The following is an 18,903-nucleotide window of genomic DNA, read 5'->3' on the forward strand; positions in this document are numbered from 1 at the left end:
TTGATTTATTTTCTGGAATTACAGTATACTTCCCTTCTTTTACTTTTTTTTTTTTTTTAAAAAAAAAAAGAGAGATTTTGGAAAGTGTCCTGGTGTGCTGATGTTTACCTACTGATTATAGAGACATGACTTCTCTTAGAGAAGAATATTATGAATTGGCATTCAAAGTTGAAACACAAAAATATGTGGGAACTGTCCAGCAACAACACTTAGTTTCCTGCCCACACAGTGTTTTCCTCTTTTATCTATCTACAAAGATCCTACAGGAAAAATTCTGTGCTAGGTCTATAGACTGTCATTGTGTTTTTCAGTCCATTTGCACTGGCAGCTAGGAGTGCTGAAAGGTAAATTTTATTTTTTATGGAAAACTGGTGCCTAAGCTGCCTGGCACAGCATAGTGGAAACCGTCTGTTAGAGGTGTGTTTGCATGGTTGTGTACATCTAACTATGAACATTAGCAGTCTGACACTTCCTTTGTTGCAAACCTAATGCTATTTCACACTTAGCAGAATCTGAAAATTGAAATGAGAATAGTTTAAGTAAATAGTTTACTGTTGGGCTCTGCTCAGTGGCAGGTAGACAGCCAGACACGCTGGTGACAGGTCTCCTTATCCTGCCATCAGATGTCCCTCCTTCACCTGGCAGCTTTCTCAGGCGATTAGAAATTGTTCTTTCCCCAGATCACAGCCAATTTCCATCTCTCAAGAAAACATAAGTGGCTCCTGTATCACGAGGCCATAGGTAGGCAGAGATGTCTCACCATATGGTACTAGTTCTGTCTCTTAACCATAGCAAGTATTTCTAAACAGAGGGATGGTAATTCCAAAAACAGGCCTGGAAAAGCATAATGTTCTTTTCTGACTGTTTTTCTCAGTTACCTTTATTGAATATAGGCTGTTGGAACAGATGCAGGCACTCAGATTGACATTTAATTTATCCTCTGAATTAAAATAGGATGATAGAGTTTAGTTCCAGTTAAAAAAAAATGCCATCATTCTGTCACTAAGCCTTACTTCTATCAAAGTCACATTACGATTCAGCTGTTTACAATTAGCTGAGCTTCCCATGCACACTACCTCAATAAATAGTTTAACAGCAATAAAAAGAACATGTAGCAAGAAGGGTCTGCCCTTTTGGGGGAAGAATAATTAATTATGTAGAGAAATTAAGCTGCAAACAGTTTAGTTGAACATTATATTTCTCTTGATTTTAAGTAATGAGCTGTAAAATCTAATCAATATGCCTCCAAAGGAGCAGTACTCTTGGGCTTGAGCTGACACCACTTGATCCATCTACCTGGAAGATTTCTGACTGACACGGCATTGGCTTTGCTGAATTAGAGATGTCATAGTATACATACAGAGTCTACTGAGCATGGAGGTCATATAGTAATAAAGACATGATCATCATAAAAGGAGAAAGAAGAAGACAAGAAATTAAATTGTTTATATTTCACAGATTTCACAATCTGATTCCAGCTTAATATTTTGCTTGATTGAAAAAAACAAAACCTAAAAACCAAACCAAACCAAAACTCAACACCAGAAACTCATGCAAACAACCAATAAGCACATCCCAGAGTTATTAGAAAGTTAGTAAAACTTAGAGGGAAAAAATTTAGTGTTCAGTTAACTGGCATGTGTGTTCTTGATATGTGCATCCCAGCAGGGTATCCCTAGTGCTGATGTGTTTGACACCTTCTGTATTTCCCACTAACTCTTATGGAAACTTCAATTGGAAATGTTATGCTTAGTTTTTTATTAAGGTTTTACAAATGACAATGAGCATGTTATGGGCTGATTCTGCACGATATTTTTCACAGTGCTCATGAGTCCTATCCAGCATTCACTGTATGTGATTTTCTGCCCATGTGCAGTGGCTATGGATTTTCATTAAAAGCTCCGTACTTTTCATCACTGGGAGAATAATACATGATCTGGGCTACTACAAATGGCTATTTGTTGCAATGGTAAAAACATGTTCAATATCTGAAGTTATTGGAACTTTGGAGCCAAAAGTTGTGATTGTACATACTATGAAGAGGATGAAAGTAATTTTCATCAGAATTTCCTCACCATGTAGTGTCAGTCAAAATAGATATCAAAAAAATCACAAAAGGTATGGACATGTGAACTACGATATAACATAGCTGGTCTAATTGCTGTGAACTCCTGGGAATCCACATGATGATAAGGCAAGAAGGACATAAGACATTTTCATATTTTAATCAATAGGAAACTTCCTATTACAGTGATGGTGGTCATATATTCACTAAATAAATTGTCCTTTGACTTCCTAAGGATGTTCTCCCAGGACAGTGCATGATCTATGTTAAACTCTCAAACGCTCAGACTTAAAAAAGGAATGAGACACAGATTTATGTATGTTAGGGATCAAAATATGGCCTAGTCACTGAAATGGAGAATATCTAAATTGAAGTACATGACATTTTCTCTGCATTTTACACCTGTATTTCAAATTGCTGTCATCAGAAAGCTTTTTTATTGGTCAGGAAAATCTCTTTGCCAGGAGCAAGAAGCACAAGTGTGACTGAGAAGACAGAAAAAGAATGTGCCATGAATAACTGGTGCTACACTTCAGTGCTACAGGGAGTTGTAAAAGAGTTAATGGAGGGAAATGAAATGAGGAAGTCCAAGGAAAAAAATCACAAGCTATTGCTCTCTCCATGCATATTAAATATGCGCAATGAAGATGGATTGCTCATAGCAGAGTTCTGTTTCTAGAATATTTCCATATGATGAAAAAATGAAAAAATGTAACAGAGCTGCGATTTCATAATAAAGGTTCTCTTTGCTTATTCTTCCTCCTCCCCAAAGAACATTTTATTTTTTCATATCATCAATATGGAAGACATACAAGAGATCAGGTTTCCAAAAAAACTCTCCTCTCTTTGCAGGCATCCTTAATAAACTGAAAATAATGACATTTATGGCAGTACAAATGCACCAAGAGTAGAGAACATATTAATTAAGGCAAGTTCACAGAGTTGCAGTTTTTGCTGAAGCTGGCCATTTCTGTATGCTTTTATCCCTTATAACTGCCTGTTTTCCCAGGAGACATCTTATCAGGCAAATGTTGTTCTGGCATCCCAGAACATGACAGACTGTCATTAGATAAAGGAGAAGGTTAATAAAATAGAAATCCAGGTTACAAGCAATGTTTTAGCCAGAGGTGTCCCAGGGGTTGTGGGGAAGCAAACAGCAGACTAGTCAAATGCAGCAAATTACAGTCAGCAGAAGAGTGCCAAGTATCCAGCTCTTATTCTGTAATTTGCACATGCCAGCAGAATCTCCAATAATTCTTTTTGTTGAAATATTTGGACCGAGTTTTCTTTGGTGCACAGATTCCCACTTCAATAACCTGGTAGTCAGGGAAGCACAGCGCATTAGGAAAGGCTCCCTCAGAAGTTATTATGGGAGGATAGCATAAGCAGGGATGGCTTTTTTCCCATTTCTTAAACTTCTTTTCTTAAAGCATTTCTAGAAGTGCCTGGTAGGGCTTGTGGATATAAAATGAAATCAGAGCATGGGCCTAGGGTTGAGCAGGATCACCTCTCTGGCTCATCTCTAATTGAAGAGTTTTCTATTTTATTAGGTTGAAAAGTGATGCTGGCAAATGCAAAAATTTCTGCAAAGGAAATATCTCTTCCTGCTAGATACTGTTGAGATATACAGAAGTGACCACGGACCCAGGCTTTTGAGAAAGATGGAAAATAAACATTTCAATGAATTAAGAGGAAAGGACACAGCTAAATTAATGGGTTGGAAGGTAAGATTCACTTTTTTTTTTTTTTTTTAGAGGTGATGGAGGAAGGTTAGGATGGGGGCAGAGAAACAATTCCAGCTGTCATCTGTGTGACTTTGGCAATGCACTGCATTTTCTGGTCTTTGTAGCAGCATCAAGCCTTCATATTATATTTGAAGAATAAAGTAGTAATTGCTTAAGATTTTATAAGACCATTTACCTCTGTTTTGAGAAAGAAAGAGGAGAATTACTGTCGTGAGCATTTACAGTGAACTGGGTTCCAGCCGAAGCTTCCTACAGAGAAAGTATAGAAAGTTTATTGCAGAGGTGCAGGAAGGTACTGGAGTGGATCATAAATGTGCTTAGTGTCAGGGCTGATCTACACTAACTGAGGATTTGGCCTTACATCTCCAACATGGCAGATTTAACTCTTCAGAAGGAGGTTTCATGTTTTTACTTTGCCTGGTGCACCTGTGGGTGGGATTTTCAAAAGAGCTCATACAGCTTAACTTTGTTCCCTTCAAACTCCTGGCAAAACTTGCTTTTCTAAAAGCAGAGTTAGGTTCACGTGGGCTTTTCCTGAACATTCTGTTTTATATCTGAAGTGCACAGGGCAGAAAAAAAGCAAAAAGCAGCCAGAGATGCTGGAAAGAACTACTCTACATACAAGGCATACTTTTATTTCTTAAAATAAGGAGCATAGGTGTGATTCTAGTGCACGATTGGTAAGAGAAGACAGGAGGTGAATGGTTACAAGGACAGGAGAAAATGAAATGACAAGGAGGCTACAAGGTTTTAAAAAATTGCAGTTGTACCTGTCAGGATTTTTTCCAGTCTCCCCAAGATGGCACAGCAACAAAAATCATTCTGCTGTCACTGCTACCTAACTTTGATACCAATGTCCCATCCAGAAAAATGTGTAATACTTCTTTCCAAGGAGACTGATCCTGAAGACTCCAAAATTCATAGTCTGCATCAATGTTTTAATTCATCCTTTCTCATACTTTACGCCTGTATTCATGGTCATAAATTAGTTAAACTTTGAGCACTAGTTGTCCACACTTTTTAAAAGTATGGAGTTTTTCCTCTTGCCTTGCTCTGTAAGTAATTAAATATTTTTAACACCTGCCTTACCTTTTTTTCTTCATTGCTGACCATTTGTCACAACCTTGGGGCTGCTATGTAGCTCACTTTTAAACTGATGATCATCTCTAGAAATCTATTAGTCCATGGCAATACCACTGATCCCATCGAGGTATTTCCATCTTTTTCTGACTGCTATACAAAAGAAACAGGAATCGAAATGGAGGAAATATCTAAAATGGCTTTAAATTGTAAGAGAATAGGTTTGGATTAGATATTAGGAAGAAAATCTCTGCTGTCAGGGTGGTGAGGCCCTGGCACATGTTGCCCAGGGAAGCTGTGGCTGCCTCATCCCTGGAAGTGTTCAAGGTCAGGTTGGATAGGGCTTGGAGCAACCTGGGATAGTTGAAGGTGTCCCTGCCCATGGCAGGGGGTTGGAACTGCATGATCTTTAAGGTTCCTTCCAACCCAAACCATTCTGTGATTCTAAAAGACAGCAAACCAGACACTCCCTCCAAGTCTACCTTTTATAAAACTATCAGGTTTCTCTGCAAATTGAAGTTTTCATGGCAATCTATTCAGCAGAGTGTTCAGATTGGCCTTCTGGGTGTACTTACAGCTCTTGATTAGACCCCTTTATCTCAAAGAAGGAATCAAGTAAAGCTTAAGTGTTTCTCTTAATCAGCACATTCTGGAAGGTCTGTGTAAATACTTTTTTGTCTTGCCATAATTTACCTTGTTCCTTCTATTATTTCCTGGCATTGATTCTTTCCAGAAGAAAGAAAACATCGTCTATATTTAACTACTGTAAAATCATTTTGATCGGATATGCTCGTAGGAACTGGATATAAACATATATATATATAATCTTTCATAAAGGCAGTGAGGATCCATCTATATGGGATTTTCTGCTTTCAGTGGAAGTGCTAATTGACATTTCTTTGTTGCTGCTGCATCATCAGACCTCTGCAAGAGAAGAAGTACCATCATGTGGATTTGCTGCAGAGAAGAACAAGCTGCAGGATGAAGACGTTGCCCAGTCATTTTTGCTTTATTTTTCTTTTATTACTGATTGTGTATTAGACATGGAATAGCTCCCGGACAAGGCAAGTATTTATGCTGTGAAGGGTTCAGTTAAAGCCCAGTGCTCTTATTAGAGACTTGCAGCACTGGACTGTGATGTATGGGCAGATGAACAGGTTACTAGGTGGGGAACCTGTAGTTCAGCACCTACGTCACAGTCACTGGCCTTAAAGAAACCTTTCCTCTCAGCAACCCAGTGTATAGGTGAAGGTGTCAGTCTGCCTGCATACTGCTACACGGTTCCTGTTTTGAAGGTAAAGAAGCCATATAGAGAGCTACAGTAGCTATCACAGTGGAGGTTCATACCACAGCTTTTATTTTTATTTACCTGCGTCTCAGGTCTGATACTTAAATTCAAGCAGTTCTTTCTGAAACAAAACAATAAAAAAAATTTGAATCATATTCATCACAGAATTAAAAACCCATCCATAATAGCTACTGAATGCGACAGATGTGTGAGCTTGGCCTCTCTGGGAGAAACATAAACTTTTCTATTAGCTAAGTTCAGAGGAGTTTAGCAGTGGTTTATTCACCGTCTCTAATACCTACAAATAGAGACTATTTTTCATGGCTTCATTACTTCATTACAATGGAAGAATGTTTAAGAGGATGCAACACCTAGAACTGAAGCTAGACAAGTAGAAATAACAGAATTTACTCATACTAAGTGGAAAAGCACAGAACATTCCTTATGAATGAAAATCTTTCTCAAACCAAAAGCTTTGAAAGACTAAAATATAGGCATTAGTCTCAACTAAATGACAAAGTCGCATCTAATTCCAAAGCCCGTGACAGGGACATCTTCATTAGACCAGGTTGTTCCAATATATTACTTCATGCAGATAATCAGATCCTAAGATCCTGTGTCCAATGTTATATGGGAAGTTAAGAGATTGTAACTGTGATTATTATTTTTGTCTTTCCCTCTCTTTGAGGTATGTGTTAGTGAAATCACTTTGTGGACAAGGTTTAGAAATATTTTACATTCATAGTAACTGTTTCTGCATCGTTCCTCAAATACTGAATGATTTTCATATAGATTTCAAGTCCCTTGACTTAAGGACATGGTTTGCTGAGCAGATGTATTTGCCAGTATGAAACAGATGTCTTGTCCTTTGAAGACACTTTATTTTAGCATGAATGCAATAATTTAAAATCATGAGACCAGCTTTAAGAGTTTAACAGTTTTCTATCTGTCTCTTGCACCAGTGTATTCCCTTTAATTTCCCCCAAATCTTTTTCAACTCCAGTTTATGGAAACACTTTTAATCTTTTGAGATTATCAGGGCGTATTTACTGGTATACACATGATAATTTGACACATGAGAGACTTCTTGAGTTCTGAAATGTCTTCAATCTTTATTTTGGAAAATTAGATCTTAAATATCACCTAGAAAGACACAGAAAAACAAAATGTCCTGGTTGCATTGCTTGCAAAATTAATTTGTGTATTGTCTGGAAAGATGGACACTAGGAGTTATTTGCTCCAACTTAGGTGTTGCTACAAAATGCAGTGTTATGTGGATATATTCAAACTAGCTCTAAGTAAATTAGCTTGTGAAGCAACAAGGACACCTCAGCTAAGTAGGATGTTTTAGCACAGCAGAGAACTGAGCAAAATGTGCTGTTTAATTCCTCTGATAACCAGTCTAGTCCACTGACAGTTTTTAAGACTGTTCAGGAATCACATAATTTGAATAATATATTACCCAGCAAGTGTTCTACAACCTGCTCAGACTCAGATCACTCACTTCTGTTCCACAGTTACAGCTGTCAGAGGTTCAATAACCACAAGTACAGCATAATGTGAAGTTTGGGCCTTATACACAGAGCCAACAAAATCTTGATGGAGACCATCAGTCATTGTATTCCCTTCTGGGGCAAAATGTACTATACTTTGTGTTTCTAAAGAAGAAAACTTGGCAATACAAATTTGTAAACAGTTGAATGAATGAAAACCTTATCAAAGCTGTTATTTTTTTTACGCTGTTTTTCAGTTTTCCATCAGAAGATGTCATTTGAATTAAGCCATTTTTTTGCTGTTTTGTAATTTAAGGAAAGAAAAAAACTCATGAATTTATAAGTATTTGTTCACAAAGATCCCATAAAAATGAGAAATCTTTTTAAAGCAATGCTATTAGAACAAAATAAAAGGGTACTTCAAATTAGATGCTACTCACTTCCAAGATTCTCTTTTATCTGTAAGTGCAGCCTGCAGGCTTAAAATCCTTGCAGAAAAGAATTCATGATGGAATAGCTTTCTGTGTGAATCTTATCATGGGCTACACTACTCCATGCACCTAAACTCTTTGGGCAAGAAGTGTTTTGAAAAGCCTCGCCATTGACACAGCACTGATAAAAATGAATGATTTACAAAATCATATTAACACTCATAAGGAGGAAATTAAGAAAGTTCTTGATTAAAAACCTGGTTTTAATTAAGTAGGGTCTAAATGTCAGCTTAAAGCATGCTGATACATTTGTGAACATTATCAGAGTACTAATGTAGATAAAAGTGACATTTAGGGTGGGAATCAACTTCAGCACTTGCCTAAACAGAAGCATCTCATGTCATACATGATTTCCTGGAATGGCATAGTGTCTCCATATGGACATCCTGAATATTCTAGGACATATCAGGTGGCTCTATGCTTAAACAAATGAGTTACTTTCCTAAAATGCAGTAGCTTGATTCAGCTGACAAAGTCTGGGCATGTAGTATTATTGCCTGACATTCCAATTCTAGCTGATACTCCAAAAGGATATGGTTTTCCTACAAACATCATGGCATGCCACACACTCCTGTGCAGATTCCTTGCATATCCTAATGGTCCCTGGTGGTGATGGATACCTACATGTGGGCATCTGTATCTAGGTGTCTTCAGTGCAGGGATACACCTACAAGCCTGCAGCAGCTGCAGGACAGGTGAAACAGCCCAGGTGTCTCATACATCGTCATAGCTGTGTTCAGGCAGTCAATGTGTGCTGCAAAATACCTCAGTGTAGATGCTGACATGTAGATAATACCTGAGGTAAGCTATGAACTTCTATTGTAGTCAGTGGAGATCTCAGATACAGCTCAGTTCCTCAAATGAAGACATTTAGCAGTATTCAAGAGGACAAAGGTGCACCAGTGGCTGACACAGGGCCTATACAAGACCTATTCCTTCTGAAGAGGGAGCTGGAGATCTGATTTAGTGCCTAAAGTGACATTAGACCTCTAGTTAATGCAGTCTACGCAGCCTAGGTGGCCTTTCAGCTTTCCTTGAATAAAATGCCTTGGGTAAAATTCACCTACATAATGTAGGTGAATTCAAGATATCTCATGCCCCTGAGATGTCTTGAAGTGTCCTACTCACCTTCACAGGCTGCTTCATTGGGGCACAAATTTTTCAGAAGTCCTGTTCGCATCCACTTTTGAAAATGACTGGTATTTAAGGTGTTATTGTGGTTTAACCCCAGTTCACAACTAAGCCCCACACAGCTGCTCACTTGCTTCTCCCCAGTGGGCTGGGGAAGAGAATAGGAAACAAAAAAGTGAGAAAATAAGTGGGTTTAGATAAAGACAGTTTAATAGGTAAAGCAAAGCACAGCACATAAACAAGACAAACAAGGAGTTAATTCACCACTTCCCATGGACAGGCAAATGTTGAGCCATGCACAAGAAAGCAGGGCTCCATCACACTCAGTGGTTCCTTGGGAATTCAAACGCTGTAATTCCAAACATTCTTCTTCCCCAGCTTTATGTACTGGACATGATGACATATGGTCTGGGATGTTCCTTGGGTCATTTGGGGTCAGCTGTCCCATCTGTGTCCCCTTCCCAACTCTTCGTGCACCCCCAGCCTCCTCACTGCTGGGATGAGGAGCAGAGGCGGCCTTGGTGTTGTGTAAGCCCTGATCAGCAACAACAAAAACATCCCTGTGTTATCAAGACTGTTTCCAGCACAAACCCCAAACACAGCCCCACACCAGCTACTCTGAAGAAAAGTAACTGTACCCTGGCCATAAACCAGCAAAGGTGGCCAGACCCCTATGTCTAACTCACTGCTCCAGCCCATGCAGACATCTGTATTTCGGGTCTGCTAATTTCAGATTGACTCAACCCTAAAGGATCAGTTCAGGTGCCTAAAAATTTTGGTGTTGTTTGAGTTACCCTGGGGCATCCACATAACCTCCAAGGGCCAGTCACGAGACCAGAGGCACTGTGTCATATCTGGTCACTAAGTTTCCAAATGGTACCGAGCACCTCTGCTCTAATAACTGATAAGAAGTACAGTGGACTTTATCTGGACATCCAGAAGAACCTGAAAACCAAACATAAAGCACATGGAAAGCCAAAGTAAGGAAAATTTCCAGCCAGAACCTGCGTCTCCTGAGGCTCCTCCAGTCCTGGACGTTTTTATGACCCTAAGACAATTAAGAAGCTACTGCAGATATTGCAGATACACATCTCTAACTTTCATTGCATTTAGTTAAAAACATTTCCTGACTTTTCCCAAAGTCTTGTGGCAAAATGCCAACTCCAGCTGAACAAAAATATGCTCCTAGTGGCAAGGATGCGACTTTCAGAACTTGCAAGTTTGTTTCCTTGGTAAGATTAGTGCCACATTACTGCTCAAAGCAGAAGAAGTTAATGAGCCAGGAGATCCCTGTGGGGATAATGTAATATGAGGTACATCCTTAGCATATCTTTAAAGGTGCATATCTTTAGTCCAGCAGGACTGAGGTCTTGTAACATATTCTGAACACAGATATAACCTGGACTGTACAGGTATATATTATTGCTTACAGCTGATGTTATTAATACAAAATGATTCCATTTAAATGTTACCCTCCTTTAGTCTGTCACATAAAGTCTCTAATTTAGCATCCTCAACATATGCAATTCTGCATGTAAGATATACTTTCTCAGTGCAGGTCTTTCCAGAGGTCTGTGGTTTGCTGTGTTGTACAAACACTGATTCTATTTCCTTAGAAGACTTAAGCAGAAAGTTGTTTCATTTCCTATTCTACAAACAGGTTAAGCATAAACCAAAGGTTCAATGAAATCAAACTAAGCATTCATTTAAATGCTCTATTGAACTGCAACACATTTTAATTTCTCAAGCTCTGTTGATGATGTCTCATGATGCACTGGCCTTTTGATCCATAACAAAGGGTCTTTTATATAGGATATTATATAAAATAAATACACAGTAATGTTTAGGAAAGATTATAGGAATAGACTAAACATGAATATGCTTCCTGAATATATTCCCAGGCTTCAATATTTTCTGAGAATTGCACAATGTCTGCACATTTAGTAACTTCAGCGTAATATTGTTCTGTTCAGTTTTCATTAGAGCATGTGTAAAACTTGTGGCATTCACAACATGCACTGTGATAGTGAAACTCTCCATAGCTAATTGTGTTTGTTGAGAAAAATCACTTTTGCCTTTGATTTGAACCTGCCACACGATAAGTTTAATAGGTGACCCCCAGTTCTTCCTATACTGGAGAAGATAGGAAGCAATAATCTCTTATTCACCCTATCCTTGTCATTCATTAATTTTCATTTTCTTCAGGAGTAACTTTTTCCAGCATGAAAAGTCAAAGATAACTTGGTCCTACATAACTTAGTTGCTTTTAGCAGGCGAGTCAGTCCATACTAGGAATCATCCATTTCAGCCTTCTCTGTGTTTTCCTGGCTTTATCATATCCTTTCTGAGCTACTACACACAAAATGTCTCTCTCTGTTTTGGGACAGTCAGCTACAGACAAAATATAAATAAGACTATTACTTAACAATCAGCATAAAATCCTACTGAAAGATCAGTTTAGGATTTTCTTTTAAAAATCTGGTAGCAGAAAAAGATTTTTATAGTTTTTCATTTGTACAAAGTTGACACCCTTTAGAGTGCTTGCCCATCCTAATATCTGAGACTTATGAAGTTCACCCACTGTTAGCAAACCACATTATGTGTGCTTAACAATATCTGCATTTTGGCTTCGGTTTGAAAGACCTGACTGCTAACATCCATCACAGGAGCCAGTCATTCAGGCACTGACTCTTTTCCCAAGCATAATGCTGGAAGATTTGGTTTATCACAGACATTTGTGTGCATCTCAGAGATACTGCAAATATCCCAGGTGTTACAGAATGCAATGCACAATGCGACATCACAAAAGCACAGGGTAAAATGCTCAGACAACTGACCCTTCAGGATTTGTCTCCTGAAAATGTAGCTGGGAAAGGGAACCACTATGCTAATCCACTCTGCTCTGTTTGTCTCTGGGGTGGAGGGTAATTTAGTTCTCATGATCATTTAGTTACTGCTGAGATTTGTTAAAGATATTAAATTTAGTTAAAAATCAGTTCTGTTTTGTGAACAAATAGTGTTTCACTTTCTCTTCCTGTTTATTTTTTTTATCACTTTGCCAAAATAAAGCAAGAAGAAAAAATCCAAAATCATCCTGGAAACACATTTTCAAGGTCATGAAAAAGCTAGTTGTTAAGGATACTGTTCCATGCTAGATTTCCTCCAGACCACAATATTAACTAGGATTTAATAGAATATTGAATAGCTATCACACCAAGAGAGAAGAAACTGCATACTAGGAAAAGACAAAGACTGGAAAGTATGTAGGGTCATAAGAGATGAGTGATTGAATCTGACCTCCCATTATAGTTATGTGGAAAAACCAATAAGAGTATCTTTTGAAAGTGTTAATGAAGTAAGAACAGAAAGGTGATTTTCACCAGGGTCATGACATTGGTGAGACTAGTAATGGAATATAATATAAAGTAGTAATATAAAATGAGTTTTAAAGTAACACTGAAATCCTGTACAACATGAAGAAGAGCAACCATTTTTTTCCCAGGCTGAAAAATTATATTTTATGGTAAAAGTTGTTTCTCTGATGAACAAAAAATACTGTGATTTCATCTAATTTATCTGCTGGAAAAAGAAAATGCCATGGAGTTGAGATTTTCTAGTAGTCCAGACTTATGGTTTCTATGTTGCTTGGAAGCCAGGATTTTGTTTACAAAGAAGTCAGAGTGCAGGTGACGGGAGGGGAACGACATACGCCTTAGTCTCACTCTGATAAGGAGTTGGGACAGTGCCAGAGTGTCGTATAGACAGAGCTTAAACATTGGCTTCACTGCAGAATATATAAACCTCTGCTGGGAGGAAACACCAGATATAAAATGGGTCTTTAATCTTGCAGACAAATTCCAATTAGGAATGCACTACACACTTTTTACACTAGGCATGATTAATCACTGGAACAAACTACCAGTAGAATTGATGAATTCACCCTTTCTTGACGCCTTTGAGTCAAGACTGGATGCACTCCTAGAATTTATGTGATAGCCAAACACGTTATAGTCAAGTACAATACTTGTTATTGAAGTTAATATCGTGGATAATAGAGTAAATTTTAATGGGTCTTTTTTCATACAGTAGAAGTAAAGTTAGTGGCCTTTTCTGCCTTAGAACTCTTTAGGCTGATAAAGTCTCTTATTATGGACAACACTGCTCTGTTCTACACCTGATCATCCTCCCCAGGTTCTTATCTTGCCCTTTCCCAGTGTTGTCTGTGACACAGTTCCTATTTGAAATTAGAGCTCCTGAAATTTTTTAAAGTTCCTTCATTACCAAATAAATGAATTATTGAATCTAATAGGAAGTTACTAGATTAATAAGATCAGAGATCCTAAATACTTAATTAAACTTGAGTCCAAACACATTCCAACAAGCATTAAACAAGACAAGGTCAGATAAAATACTTAATATTCATCAGTAAGACTCGTTTTATGTAATCTTTGTTTTGTAGTAGCTAGTTCCTTATGAGAGCACAAAACTGGGAAGGAGTTCCTGGGTCACCAAATCCTATTTCTCAATATCTTCAAGAGGTATTTGAATAGCTTCTTTCATAAACTAATCAAACTCCATTTTCAGAAAGCAAACTCCATTGTCCTAATTCTATTTTTTTCACCAGAATCTGATCCATTGTCCTACTTCTAATTTTTTTTATTCCAAAATCTGATGAGTAGATACTCACCTTGCAATTTTCAGTCCTCAAGGCCTGTAAATAACTGATTGTTTCCTACCCACATTTAGCCTACTTAGAACTTGTACCTTTCTGGAGTGGAAATGCCAATACATTTAGGCCAAGTAACCATATAACATCTAGTCTTTGTCCTCCTAAGCCAAACTCTTTTACTTACTGCATTTAAAGACAGGTTCTTCATTCATAACATTGCTGTATTGGCCTTCATTAATCTTTCAGATAGAATTGGTCTTTCTTAATTGTGGATGACAGTGATGCTTTAACTGAGGTCTCAGGAGGGCTGTAAAGGATAGCAGGATCTCTCTACATCTCCTGAAAACAGACAAGCTTTGTGTTAGCCTTTTTCACAGCTATATCACATCAGTGGCTTGCAGCCATCCAGTCACTATGTAAGACATCCAAATCCTTTTACTTTTCATTAATTGTGACTGATAAATTTCTACCTAAAGGTAGAAATACTTTTATTGGTCCCTAAGGGCTCAAGTCTGTACTTTGTGCTATTGAATTTTATTCCTTTTTTGCTACTCCAGCTATCACAGTCAGACACTTCTCTCAATAGTGTATCTGGCTTTTCCGTAGTATAGCCAGTGCTGGATATCTAGTTTGTATTAACAAATTTCAAGACTTTTTTTGTTCTAAACATGCTAATGTTCACTGCTCTGTGTTATTTGTTCTGAATCTTCACTCAGGGGAATGAATAGTGGATGATCAGTGTCAGTATGGAATTACAAGGAATGCACTTGTAATGATATTTACTATATAAGTAATTATTGACAGATAGTGTTTGAACAATACTTATACAAGGATTTCTGCTAGGTGCTTAAAAAGGATAAGAAATGAGAATAAGTGGCTTCACAGGGATTTGCAGACTACCTTGCAGTCTCACCTGAGGGTAGCTCACCATGATCATTGCTTGTCTGACTGGAGGCTTTAGAGGAGTCAGAAGTACAGGTACTACACACAATCCTGTTTTCGGATTAAATTTCCTCTTTATAATCTGGTAATATATGTTTATTTTATGTATAATCTTATCATTTATTTGCATAATTATTAAAGTATTGAGTAAATGCTTCAAACATGGGACAGTACATATAACTTAAAATATAGTTGTGTCTTTACTGGATGTAACTACTGCTATTTAACTGTTCCTGGACAGTTAACATAGAGCATACAAATACTCCCTGAAAAACAAAGGTTGTATGATCCCCATTGTAACATGAAGAGGATGCCCTTACCATGTCTATCTATAGCCAAATTCTGCCTATATTACATATCAGAATATAGATAAGTGCATTTCTCAAGTTCTTTGGAGACTATAGAACTTAAATACAAAAGACACATTACCAGTTTCTTTGGAAGCACTGAAATATTTGATTTCAGTGACTGGATCTTTGCCACAAGGTAAATTATTAATGGTTACTTGGCATCTAATTATTTCCAAATGTTTTTATTGCTATATATTAAATTAGGGGAGACGAGAAAAGAAAGAGTACAGTTTGAATTGACTGCCAAATTTTAAATGAGATTGTTTCTCTTGAGACTGTGGTGATTGGAACTTGCATTAGCAGCTCATTGAAGCACATATATTTCTTCTGACATATGTCATAGTTAGATCTTTTTATTGATGCCAAAATGCTTTTCTGTTTTAAAGTATGACCACACAAGACTCCTCTCTGGAAATTGTTTATATTGTAATTATGCATTTTGCAACACTCCAAGTACAGATATTGTTGCATTAATGGATAGTAATATTGTAGGGGTTTTGTTCTACTGTTATTTGTTTTGCAAAAATAGAACTGCATTATATGTGATTTTCTTTCCACTTACAAAATGTTTCATTATTCAGCAGAATAATGAATAATAATCTCTTTCAATATTTCTGTTGTGATACAAAACTATACTGTTATGGTAATGCTTGCTTTTTGTCCTCCATAGAATAAAGCTGCAAATATTTGACTTTGACCTACAGATTGCAGTGGAATAAATACTAACTACTGCTTGAAGAAAAACTGTAATATATCTAAAAAGACTGAGGTCCAAATCTTCAAAGGCTTTAAAATACCTCTAACATTTTGATTTGTGTTTTCAAGAAAAAAAAATAAAACCAATTCACATAGCTCTGTATATTGTGAAATTCTTATCCTCTAGAGAATTAAAAGTTAGAAAGAGCAAGAGAGGACCTTAGGTTTTAAGAATATAACCTTGAGAAGAACTTCATTCAGTACTTTTGGGTCAAACCTAAGATTGGAGTTTGAACATATTCCTTTGTACTTTTGGTGCATCTAGACAATCTTTGTTTTAGTCTGAAGTGAACTGACAAAGGATTTGGGTGCAAACCAACTTAAACAGCAAGTTGTAGGTGTCTGTTAGCACAGTGCTGTACCCTCCTTCATTGTCAATCAGCAGAGATTATTAGACATTTTTAGTCCTACTATTAATACTACTATTAATAGTCCTACTATTAAAACTGCAATAAAAATGCTCAATTTCTAGTTTGAAGCTGGTTTAGACCAGCCTATCTTGAAGCGAAAGAATAAGCTCCTAACTGCCTTGAAAATTTGTGGCTTTGTGCCTTTAGAAGATAATCTTGATCTATACAGGATGGCTTGAAAATGAGATACAAATCAACATGACTCAAAGTGTGGGATTCATTTCACATAACCCCAGATGCCCATTCTGTACTTATGTGCCTTTGAGGTATTCTTATAGACTCTTGACATAGACAGTGGTAACAAAAGACATTTCTAGGTTGCAAACAATCACATCCAAAAATAGTAATCCAAAATAGGTTAGATGAATTCTAGATTTCACAATTTTTCTTCATTGACTATAAAGGGAAAAAGGAGAACATCCCTCGGAGGAATACTTAATAATGCTCAACATTTGTAGGCACATCCCCAAACTGAGCCCCTCCTAACTATCCAGCTGAATGGTTCTTTAGGCTACACAAACACTATTGACAAGAAGTTTTCTGCTGATAAATGCTTATGCCCTTAGTGTCCATAAACCCACCTAGTTTAGACACTTAAATTTAGGTGTCTTAATCTTGAGCTTAGTTAAATTGTAGGGATTTCACACAGCTGCCTATAAAATAGGCACCTAATACCATTTGAGGTATGCTCGAGTATCCCAAAAATCACAGAATTGTGGAATGTCCTGGAGAGATCCACAAGGATCATAAATGCCAAGCCCTGGCTGTGCACAATGCAGCTAAAAAAATATCACACCATGCATCTGAATCTGCATGGGACTAGCAGGAGAGACAAAAGGCCTGCAGAAGGACCCGTGTCCTTCTGTCCCATCAGGTGTCCTGCTGACAAAATAGCCCACAACATTTCAAATAGCAGTAGATGCCTCAGCTTAAGTCATACCCCGGGTATCAGAGTCTCACCTACCCGTGTCTGGTGAGATCAACCACTCCAGTGAATACTTTTATAAAAAAAGACATGTAAAAAGACAGAAACTTTGCAATAGAAACTTTCTTTGGAAAAGAAAGACTGAAAGACCAAAATCTGGAATACAATAGAATTGCCATTCTGTTGTGGAGTCACCTCAGATGGTTCATTCTGGAGACGAGATCTGGGAGATGTTGGGAGAAGTTTCTGTGGAGGGATGGTTCAATGTTCCAGTTTAAGTATAGCAGTATAACTTAATAACAAAGGACTGGACAAGAAAATGCAGAGTGATAACAGCCTTGACAATTTGCAAGTCATGGTTCAGGTTCCAGCAGTCATAACATTTAAGAAACAACACTATAATAGGCTTGGTCGTGATGTTGCTTGTTTTTAATGTCTTTACTGAGCCCAGGTTGTTATCCTTTATTTCTCGCCTGTAAGATTAGAAGCATGTATCTTGAATGAAACAACATCTAATGGCATACCTCCAGCAAATGGCACTTTGGGAAAAACACACTCAAGAGTTCCCTAAAAAAAATCAAAATATCAAGATTAACTTGTACTTCACAAGTTTAATTTCCACTGCAATTACTTCAGTGGTTGTTCCCCCTTGGTCAAGTCAAGCATAGGCATTAGTCTTTCCTAGATACCACCTCCTGGTTTGCACACATCTGATTTCGTTAAAAAGCTGTGTAGTGTCCAGTGTCAAACCAGGACAGCTTGCACTGCTGTCAGCCGTGCTCCCCCTCAGAACAGGGAATCAATAACTGCTGACTTTTTCCGTGTGGGGATTTCACTGTCCTTATCCTTTCACAGCCTGTGTTAAGTTCTGCTGGGGATGTGCAGCCTGATATAAAACTTTCCATTCAGATGAGCAGATTTGACGGATTTGTCTACTTATTAATAGACTAAGTTCAGCAGAATTTAAGAAGCAAATTTATTCTTGGCCTATTTTCTATTTTTCACTTTCCATCTCTGTTTCCTCCCCTGTGCTTTTTCCCTGGCTGTTTACATTCCCTCATCTCCTTTGTTCCGTACTAATAACATCAAGAATTGTAATCTTTTAATCTCCCATAGCTCACTAGATTACCTTTGCAGTGAGGGAAGGTGACAGTGAGCCTGGGAGCCTGTGACCTTTCCTCCCCACCTTGTCCTTGTGGCACCCCAAAGAGAAGCGCTAGGCATGCTTGCCCTTCAGCAGGTAGGGCAGGCAGAGACCACACTATGACAGGAGAGAGAATAAACTCCTGGCATGGGGCAGGGAAAATAGTGACAAGCCATCTGAACCTTGGTGGTGACTGTAGTGGCAGCCATTTTGCAGTGAGGGCAGGTCACCATGGCAGACATTTTGTGAGGAGCAGTGGCCACGTCAGCAGCCATCTTGTCCATGTTCAGGGGGGAAAATTAATAGTGCTGGAGGTGAAGGGGGTGTCTGTGCTGGCTGCCACAAGACCTTCTGTTCTAGTATGACCAAGTGCTGAAAACAGATCAGTTTTGTCTAGATTCAGTTATCTTTTTA

The 18,903-nt window shown here is 37.9% G+C and overlaps 2 long non-coding RNA genes across 2 annotated transcripts; one reads left to right on the forward strand and one right to left on the reverse strand.

Annotated features, from left to right (window-relative positions):
* Positions 1 to 9,485: 9,485 nt before the first annotated feature.
* Positions 9,486 to 18,642, reverse strand: LOC114002890. The gene is made up of 3 exons (XR_003546039.2): positions 18,475 to 18,642; positions 14,147 to 14,301; positions 9,486 to 9,828 (listed from the first exon to the last, which is right to left on the reverse strand). It is a non-coding gene; the product is annotated as an uncharacterized LOC114002890 (long non-coding RNA).
* On the forward strand, positions 13,705 to 16,081 carry LOC114002891. Its single transcript, XR_005563424.1, has 3 exons — positions 13,705 to 13,831; positions 14,806 to 14,989; positions 15,925 to 16,081. It is a non-coding gene; the product is annotated as an uncharacterized LOC114002891 (long non-coding RNA).
* Positions 18,643 to 18,903: the final 261 nt, after the last annotated feature.

Source organism: Pipra filicauda, unplaced genomic scaffold (genome assembly GCF_003945595.2).
Source record: "Pipra filicauda isolate LSUMZ 115617 unplaced genomic scaffold, ASM394559v2 scaffold209_size2725305_pilon, whole genome shotgun sequence".
In the NCBI taxonomy this organism is placed as follows: Eukaryota; Metazoa; Chordata; class Aves; order Passeriformes; family Pipridae; genus Pipra; species Pipra filicauda.